The sequence below is a fragment of the Eptatretus burgeri genome, chromosome 12 (assembly GCF_056783735.1).
Source record: "Eptatretus burgeri isolate ZD-2024b chromosome 12, Ebu_testis_v1, whole genome shotgun sequence".
Classification (NCBI taxonomy): domain Eukaryota; kingdom Metazoa; phylum Chordata; class Myxini; order Myxiniformes; family Myxinidae; genus Eptatretus; species Eptatretus burgeri.
Window position 1 is genome coordinate 30,320,372 of NC_140972.1, and position 10,000 is coordinate 30,330,371.

At 43.8% G+C, this 10,000-nt stretch overlaps 1 long non-coding RNA gene across 4 annotated transcripts in view; it reads right to left on the reverse strand.

The window, feature by feature from the left end:
- Nucleotides 1-10,000, reverse strand: part of LOC147015350 (uncharacterized) — a 49,098-nt gene that overhangs the window by 21,754 nt on the left and 17,344 nt on the right. Inside the window, exons 1-3 of one of the 4 annotated variants that reach the window (XR_015050296.1) lie at nucleotides 8,911-10,000; nucleotides 8,665-8,733; nucleotides 7,459-7,610 (exon numbers count right to left, since the gene is read on the reverse strand). The exon at nucleotides 8,911-10,000 is cut by the window's right edge and continues 263 nt beyond it. This is a non-coding gene — a long non-coding RNA (uncharacterized LOC147015350). The remainder of the gene's footprint in view (nucleotides 1-7,458; nucleotides 7,611-8,664; nucleotides 8,734-8,910) is intronic. The other 3 variants (XR_015050297.1, XR_015050295.1, XR_015050294.1) reach the window with 3 other exon arrangements.

Below are 10,000 nucleotides of genomic sequence, written 5' to 3' on the forward strand. Positions count from 1 at the left end.
GATTCGTGATTTTGGTAGTTTTACCAGAAGGGGGTTGTTGGCGGACCTTGAGCGCCCTGTGGAAATGTGGTGGGGACAAATCGCAGAGAGAGCAGGGGGGGCAAGGCTGGAGAGGAGTCGGTAGAAGACAGAAAGACCACCGACCAACCTGCGATGATCGAGTGAGAGGCCCAAAGACTCAGCTTCATTGCGGGAGATGCCGATGATCTTAAATGCCCTGGTTTTGATAGCGTGAAGCCGAGAAAGGTGGGAGGCAGGAGCACCAGCCCAAAGGGGAGAGCAGTACTCCATAAGGCTACGGACAAAAGCTTTGTAAGTGGTCAGGAGCTCAAGAGGGCCGAGGAAGGACTTAGCACGACGGAGGATTCCCAGTCGGCAACTGGCTTTTGAGGCGAGGTTGGAAATGTGACTTTCCCAGGAAAGGTCATGGCAGATAGTGAGACCTAGAAGCTTGAAAGAAAAGACTTCTTCCAGAGGATTGTTGAGAAAGTGGATGGGGGGGGTTTTGTAAACGGTCCTTTCGAAGAGACATAGTGAGAGTGTGAGATTTGTCTGGAATGAAAGACATGTTCCACGTGTTGGACCAGTTTGTGATTTTATCCGGATCTGCAGTGAGCGAAGAAGCTGCTGCTTGCCGGTCTGAGGGATGACAGATGGTACGGCAGAGGGTGGAGTCGTCGGCAAAGAGAAATAGAGGATTTTCCAGAGGGTCTGAGAGATCATTGATGAAAACCAGAAAAAGAACAGGGCCCAGAATGCTACCTTGAGGAACTCCAGCCTGCACAGGAAGAGGGGATGAAAGAACTCCATTTAGGGCCACACGTTGACTGCGACAGGAGAGGAAGTCTGCGAGCCATGAGTGGAGATGGCCTTGAATACCATGGGAAGAGAGTTTGGTGAGTAGGGCAGGGTGCCAGACTGTGTCAAAAACACGTGATATGTCCAGGGATACGGCTCGGATTTCCTGTCTGGCATTGAGGACCTCCATCCATTGATGCGAGAGGAGAAGCAGCATATCCAGGGTAGAGTGACCTGGTCTGAAACCAAATTGATGATCGGAAATCAAGCCATTGGAGAAGAGGAAGGATTTCATATCTGAAGCGATGATGGATTCCATCACCTTGCTGATGATTGGGAGAAGGCTGATTGGTCTGTAGTTATAGGGATCTGTTTTTGCACCTTTTTTATGCAGGGCAGTGATGTTAGCAGATTTCCAAGCAGATGGCAGATGACCTTGGGCAAATGAGAGGGTGAATAGAACAGAGAGAGGGTGAGCAAGAGCAGAAGAGCAGACTTTGAGGACACGTGGGCTGATGCCGTCTGGACCGGTTGCAGAATCTGACTCGAGGTTTGAAAGCAAGCTCTCCACCTTGTCAGGAGAAAAGGATACAGAGTCCAGGGACAGTTGGGTGCGACTGGGTAAAGTGGGTAGAGATAGTGATGGGTTTAGGACACAAGATTTAGCTGCAAACACCGAGTTTAGACATTCAGCTTTATCACGTGTGGAATCAGCAGTGCGGCCATTTGAGGTAAGGGAGGGGATGGAGGGGGAACATACACCAGAAACAGATTTGATTAAACGCCACCAGGATTTTGAGGAGGGAGAGAGGTTTGAGAGTTCAGACTTGAGATGAGAAAGATGTTGTTTTCTGGCTCTCCTGAGGGTAGATACACACTTGTTCCGAGCTTTGTGGAAAGAACTGAGATTGCCCTCAGTTGGGTTTGCTTTCCATGAGGCAAAGGCAAGTTGTTTCAGGACAACTGCCTCGCCACAAGCTTCAGTAAACCAAGGGTGGGAGGAAGGGTAAGACAACTGAACACGAGAGGGGATAAATCTGTGCATGAGGGAGAGCAAGTTTCTTTGAAAGAATTCCCAGGATGAGTTGATGTTGGAGAAAGTAGTGATAGGAGACCAGTCTGTAAGTTTGATGGCTGCTCGGAGACCCTGCCAGTCGGCTTGAGTGAAATGCCAGACTCGACGGCAGTGAGGTGGTTCTCTCATAACAGCCAGAGAGATGTCCACTTTGACAAGGACGTGGTCAGAAGAACCAATTGGAGCGAAGGAAGAGCAGCAGATATTGTCAGGGAAATTTGTCAAAATCAGATCCAGAAGAGATGGAGTACCATTGGTTGAGATCCGGGTCGGGAAGTTGACCGATTGAGTCAGTCCGAATGAGTCGCAGAAAACTTTTGCTGAGGTGCCATGGCAGGTGAGAGAGGTACCCACACCGAGCCAACTGGCATGATGACAATTGAAGTCACCACATAAGAGGAAGAGAGAGTTTGGATGAGAAGATAGAAGATGGTCCATGTTTTCGGATAGTGAGGTGTAGATGGAGTCATCACTGTAATCACTTCACTTCTTCACTGTAATCACATCACTTCTTCTTCTTCTTCTTCTTCATAGCCTCTTCTTCTTCCTCCTCATCGCCTCTTCTTCTTCCTCCTCTTCTTCTTCTTCCTCGATTTTTTTTCTACAACACTTCCATGACATAATTTGTTGAAAACTCTCTCAAACATCAATAATAATAACAAAAACGATCTCTTATTATGCTTCATCTTCCTCTTTCACACGTGTGGTACTCTTTACTGTATCATAATGCACTCCTCTTTTGCTATTTAAACAGACTGCTCTCAATTCGACTTCTCCTTCATTCCTTGCCTTAAAAATCCAACTGTTGCAGTGTTTCTTCTCTCCATTCTCTGAATTCGTCTTTATTGCATCCATCAAGATTTGTGTTAAATGACATCTCTGACCTAAAACTTAAAAAAACACCAGTTTGCTATGAATGTTCACTTTCCATCAACCATTCTTTTTTTCCAACTTCAGTGCCAAATCACCCCTCTCACCCCTCACTCTCACTCTCAAAGCAAGCATCCCACTCTTCTCCCTCCAAGCCTCCCTCTCACCTCTCTCAAAAATTCCCCCCTCACCATTCTCCCACCTTTCATCCCCCTGACTCATCCTTCTCAAAGTTGCCTCCCTTTCATCAACAAAGCTGCCTCCTTCCACTGCCCACTCACCTCCGTCTCTTCACTCCACCTCCTCAAATCCTCAACTGCCTTCTTTCCCCTCTCTTGTCCCCCGTCTCCCCCAGCACCACAGAGCCTTTTCTCCTCCTCATTTGGCCCCCTGCCTGAGCTATTCTGCAATCCCCCACACTCTTTCAACAATCCTCTTTACCTCCCCACCTCGTCCCTTGTCCTCCCCTCACCCTTCCCCCCACCTCCTGCACCCAAAGCCTCCTCCCCTCCCTCTTCATTAAAAGTGTGGACCTCAAATATCCAGGCCTTCGCTCAAACCTTTCAAATCTTTCCATGCAGGTTGCCACTGACAAACCAGACATAATCTGCCTAACAGAAACTTTCCTCCCCCAAGACGTGTCTGACTCCCAAGTATCTCTCCCTGGTTACTCCCTCCTCCGGTATGACAGACCTGAGCCTCGTCCTGGTGGAGGAGTTGCTCTCTTCATCAAAGACTCTATTCCTCACTCTCCGTGCACTGCTCTCACTCCCCCACACCCCCAGGAACACCTCTGGCTACGGCTTCCCCTCCAGTCCCACCTCATGTTTATATGTGTACTGTACCATCCACCTAACAGTGATGATTCCATCTACATCTCACTATCCGAAAACATGGACCATCTTCTATCTTCTCATCCAAACTCTCTCTTCCTGATGATTCCATCTACACCTCACTATCCGAAAACATGGACCATCTTCTATCTTCTCATCCAAACTCTCTCTTCCTGATGATTCCATCTACACTTCACTATCTGAAAACATGGACCATCTTCTATCTTCTCATCCAAACTCTCTCTTCCTCATATGTGGCGACTTCGATTGTCATCATGTCAGTTGGCGAGGTGTGGGTACCTCTCTCACCTGTCATGGCACCTCAGCAAAAGCTTTCTGCGACTCATTGGGACTGACTCAATCGGTCAACTTCCCAACCCGGATCTCAACCAATGGTACTCCATCTCTTCTGGATCTGATTTTGACAAATTTCCCTGACAATATCTGCTGCTCTTCCACCGATCCAATCGGTTCTTCTGACCACGTCCTTGTCAAAGTGGACATCTCTCTGGCTATTATCAGAGAACCACCTCAGCGACATTGGGTCTGGCATTTCACTCAAGCCGACTGGCCGGGTCTCCAAGCAGCCATCAAACTTATAGACTGGTCTCCTGTCACTACTTTCTCCAACATCAACTCATCCTGGGAATTCTTTCAAAGAAACTAACTCTCCCTCATGCACAGATTTATCCCCTCTTGTCTTCAGTTGTCCTACCCTTCCTCCCGCCCTTGGTTCACTGAAGCTTGTGGCGAGGCAGTTGTCCTGAAACAACTCGCCTTTATCTCATGGAAAGCAAACCCAACTGAGGGCAATCTCAGTTCCTTCCATAAAGCTCAGAAGAAGTGTGTATCTACCCTCAGGAGAGCCAGAAACAACATCTTTCTAATCTCAAGTCTGAACTCTCAAACCTCTCTCCCTCCTCAAAATCCTGGTGGTGTCTAATCAAATCTGTTTCTGATGTATGTTCCCTCTCCATCCCCTCCCTTACCTAAAATTTCCGCACTGCTGATACTGCACTTGAAAAAGCTGAATGCCTAAACTTGGTGTTTGCAGCTAAATCTTTTGTCCAAAACCCATCACTTTCTCTACCCACCTTACCCAGTCGCACCCAACTGTCCCTGGACTCTGTCCTTTTCTCCTGACAAGGTGGAGAGCTTGCTGGGAAACCTCGACTCAGATTCTGCAACCGGTCCAGACTGCATCAGCCCACGTGTCCTCAAAGTCTGCTCTTCTGCTCTTACTCACCCTCTCTCTGTTCTATTCCCCCTCTCATTTGCTCAAGGTCATCTGCCATCTGCTTAGAAATCTGCAAACATCACTGCCCTGCATAAAAAAGGTGCAAAAACAGATCCCTGCAACTACAGACCAATCAGCCTTCTCCCAATCATCAGCAAGGTTATGGAATCCATCATCGCTTCAGACATGAAATCCTTCCTCTTCTCCAATGGCTTGATTTCCAATCATCAATTTGGTTTCAGACCAGTTCACTCTACCCTGGATATGCTGCTTCTGCTCTCCCATCAATGGATGGAGGTCCTCAATGCCAGACAGGAAATCCGAGCCGTATTCCTGGATATGTGAAACATAATCTGTGACTGATGCTCTCCATTACAGCCATGGGGTGCTAATGGCATTTAAACGATGACTGTGGTCATTGTTACATGTTTATATGGTGTGCTGTCCTGATGAGGGCAAATAAGCCCAAATTCAGGATGGCATGACGTTGAAGTCATGGGGACTCACTCCGAAGAAAGGGTCCAATTGTATGACCATGGATTCTGGCCCTTTGGGATTAGGAAGTGTGTGTTTGGTTGACCATGTGCTTCAGCCTTTGAGCTGAAGGGCATGTGCATAGCAAAGGGACTGTGTACTTTGGCCATGGGGTCAAGGTGCACGTCCTAAGCTATTGAAATATTTTGTACCTTTATTTGTATAAAAAGGCACCTTCGTAATGAGGGCAAATAAGCCCGAAATCCGGATAAGCAGCTCCTTTTGATAGTTAACCAATGATGACCTTAAAGCACTGTCTTTTGACCTGAGCAGGTTTGAGGTGACGCTTTGGTCTGCACATGTACGGAACTCACGTACATTGGAGATAGGGTGGGAGTGCTTTGACATGTTCCACACATTTTAATATTCATATATGTATGTATATATATATATATATATATATATATATATATATATATATATATATATATATATATATATATATATATATATATATATATATATATATATGTGTGTGTGTGTGTGTGTGTGTGTGTGTGTGTGTGTGTGTGTGTGTGTGTGTGTGTGTGTGTGTGTGTGTGTGTGTGTGTGTGTGTGTATGTATGTATATATATATATATATATATATATATATATATATATATATGTATATATATATATATATATATATATATATATATATATATATATATATATATATATATATATATATATATATATATATATATATATATATATATATACACTAACGAGCAAATACAACCCGTCACTTTGCTGACTGGAATATTAAGGGAGTGGGATGAAGAAGAAGGGGAGGGAGAGAGGAAGGAGGGGAGGAAGAGAGAGGAGGGGGGGGAGGAGTTGTGAGGGAAAGGGAATGGAGCCAAATACAGGACAATCCTTGAGGAGAACCTGCTTCAGAGTGCAAAAGGCCTTAGACTGTGGTGAAGATTTACATTCCTGCAGGACAATGACCCCAAGTATTCAGCCAAATCAACACTGAAATGGTTTAAGAACAAGAACGTGAAAGTCCTTGAGTGGCCCTGCCAAAGCCCAGACCTGAATCCCATTGACAATCTGTGGAAAGACTTGAAGATTGCTGTTCACGGATGCTCCCCATCCAACTTGACATAGGTTGAACAAATCTGTAAGAAAGAATGGGAGAAAATCCCAAATGCAGATGTGCAAAGCTGATGGAGACATACCCAAGAACACTTGAAGCTGTAATCACTGCCAAAGTTGCTTCTACAAAGTATTGACTCACGGAGTTGAATAGTTATTGATGCACGACCTTCCAGCTTTTCATTTTCAATCCATTTGAAAAAAATTCTAAAAACACGTTTTCATTTGGTCATTTTAGGGTATTTTGTGCAGATCAGTGACAACATTTTTTTTATTTAATCCATTTTAAATTCAGGCTGTAACACAACAAAATGTGACAAAAGTCGAGGGGTGTGAATGCTTTCTGAACGCACTGTATATATTCTTCAATAAATCCTTATATATGGGACTTCCTAACATCATCAAGGGTATTTAGGCTGTGGGGGGTGTGGGGGTTGGGGTGTGGGGGTGGGGTGGGGGGGGGTCTTCAGCATTGCACTATTTATAAAACGCTTGCAAGACCAATCCTCATTAGAGTTGGCCTTTTAACCTACTTGTCAATACAATTTGTTTGACTCAGCAGTGAACTAATACCCAAGGTTATGACAGTATATTGAACTTCATCAATGGCGATTTTACGAAGAGCATCCAAAGTTTCCTCTCCAAATGAGTCTGTGACCTATTATAAGAACCCCTGAAGTCAATGTCAATTTATATGGCACATATTCCTCAAGCTTTCAGGATAATGTCATATTCCTATTATCCTTGGAAGAATCTTCTCTGCTGTGTCTAATGCTGCTTCACCCTAGCTGGAGGAGGATCACAGCTGCAAATCTCTTTTTGCCAAAACAAGAATAGCTCAGCTGGTCCAACTCTTACAGCATCATCTCAGGACAAAAACTTGTTCTCAGTTTATGAAAATATAATTTAGCAAATCCTCACATTGCACCAATCATCATGCGTCTTTCTGAGATCCACAACAGTCACAGAACTCAGTCCTTAAACATAATCCAGGGCTGGCATGATAGCTTAGTGGTGTACACATTCACCTCCGAGCTGTCTCGCCTGGGTTTGTGTTCTTATTGGAAAAGTTTTTGCTGACATTTCCACTCATTCGTTCCTCTGTATTTCAATGTCTAAGGACGACTTCCTTCACCATGAAATATAGCTCTTTTGCTGCGAATTTCATGCTCCTCAAGACCTTCAGGAAAGATGGGAAAAACATGAATCGGCATCACCTTAACCAAAGGACAATCTACTTGAATCGTTTTTTCCACTCTATTCCTTTTAAACAAACTGGTTACCCAGCCTCATCATTGTTTATCATCTCCTTGTGCACCCTTTTTGGCTTCAACAGAGAGCCTGTTTAACTGTAAAGTTTTTCAATAAAACTATAAACACTTGCGAGGAGAGATTCCAACTCTTCTAAAGTTTCTTTTGAAAATTCCAACTTCCTTCAGACGAACTCGGTGACATTACAAAGCACTGCTACAAGGCGTTTGTAATCCCAAACCTCACAAGATCCCAGGAGAGAGGCACTCTCTGACCATGTAAGGTCATTTTAATGAATACATTTCGATTCCAAAGGCACCCAGGCCAAAGCTTGAGAAAGTTGGTCTTTGTAAATTCATTCGCAATTTGGAGCGAACTGTGGAATCTCCACCGATTAGGCTGTGACGTAATGCAGATGCCATTCATTCACCTGGTGCCCATTCATAATCCAAGAGGACATTGTATTTATGTTGTAACTACAAGACATGAGCATTCAAAACATCTTCAACTTTGAGAATTTGTCTCAAGATGTCACCAGTCAACAGCCTGCACAAAGTGTAGTTTCAAATAGTCAGACTGCCTGCCATCAGCTCAAAAACTTCTGAAAGTGCTACTTCAAAAAGCAAAAAGTACATAATTGAACTTGTGGGGAAAAGGGAACGTGAAGCTAACAGATTGCCATACACAAAGTTCCTGGTTTGTTCTTTCCATTAAAATGGAACAAGGGAGCAAAATGCCAAAGGGCACAGGGCAAAGGTCAGCCTGAGAAGAGGCTTTGTAAACACACCTACACAGGCAGCATGAGGCCATAATGATCCCACAGACGGATGATCCTTCAAAGTTCTTCAAATCTTTTATTTACTTGACAAGCACTGATTATTAAAGAAGGCAGCAAATGCACGCTCTGGGTACCGTAAGACATCAGTATGTAATCCGGGACCGAGGAAGGCATCAACACAAACCAATTATTCCGTTATCCATACCTTATCGGAATGAAAATGATCAAATCCTCGTCCCTCCCTTAGTATGGGAAATGTGCCATCACAATCAGCCTGTTTCACACAAGGAAAATGTTTGTACTCATCGTACAGGAATAGAGCTCATTTATCACATGCCATTTACAGTGTCATGCAATGGGAAAGAGTACGTTAAGGTAAATAAACCTGCATGCTCGATAGCATGACAGCTTGTCGGAACAGGGCTCCGATTGGTATCAACCCATGACTTACCATGGGAAGTTGTCCTCACCGTTCTCCACAAGGATTTCCTTCTCAGGATACAAGATTTGCGGCAGCATTGGTTCGATGCCAGCATGATGAACAAGTGATGTTAGTCGCACAAATTGGATGATACCTGCTGTACCAAAGAAATAAATTGGAGTCAGTCACATAATCAGGCAGCTGGTGTGTGTTTGTGTGCATGTGTGTGTGTTTTTGAGCCCTTCCAAAATGACTCGTTATATAGATGGTCCATTGTTATTCTTCAATCCTGTGTACGAGGGGTGTCCAAAATGTCGTACAACGAGATTCCCATAATAGTCCAACACGCACCAACATTTTGACTTCTTTTCTTTTCTCTGCACAGGAATACAAAATTTAGAAGTATATCTACCTCTATAAGTGTGTATTTGTCTGCCCCTCTTCATGAGGAAGATCGAAGAAGGGTTTTAAAGGCCAATCTTTTAACATGACTGAGTTTACTTTTGGTCTATTTTTCAGGATAAAAAACTTGAAAATCCTTTTTCATAAGAGTAATTGTCTCTTCGATTGGAATTGTAGACGGTGACTTGCAAACTGAGCCTCAAGGGCGATGTACAAAAACGTTTTTTAAAAAATAACAATAAATACAATTTGCAGGTAGATGAAATTCTCCACATGTGATGTGTCACGTTCACAGAGTAAAATGAGTGTTCATTTATGCCTGTAGGATGTCTAAGTAAATAACGAAGCTAAAAGCAAACCTGACGCGAGGCCGAGGCTTCATACTTTGTCACGTTCACGAGGCTGTACCGTCGATCAAACATCCCAAAAGATAAAGAAACTAGGGTCACATTTGTACATGTAGTGCTTTAAAATTATGCTTCTTGCTATGAAATATCATATCTTCCAGTCTGAATATTTCAATTAAAATAATTACAAGCCTTCATTTTTGACAGGCTTTTATACTCGTACATGTATGTATGTATGAATGTAAATTTTCAACTGACCAACCTGATGATCCATAACGTGTGTCCTAATGTCTAAGGGGACAATGTTCTTAAGCCCTTCCATCAGGATAAACTCCCTTAGTGTGTGAACAATCCAACACTTGTCAAATGCT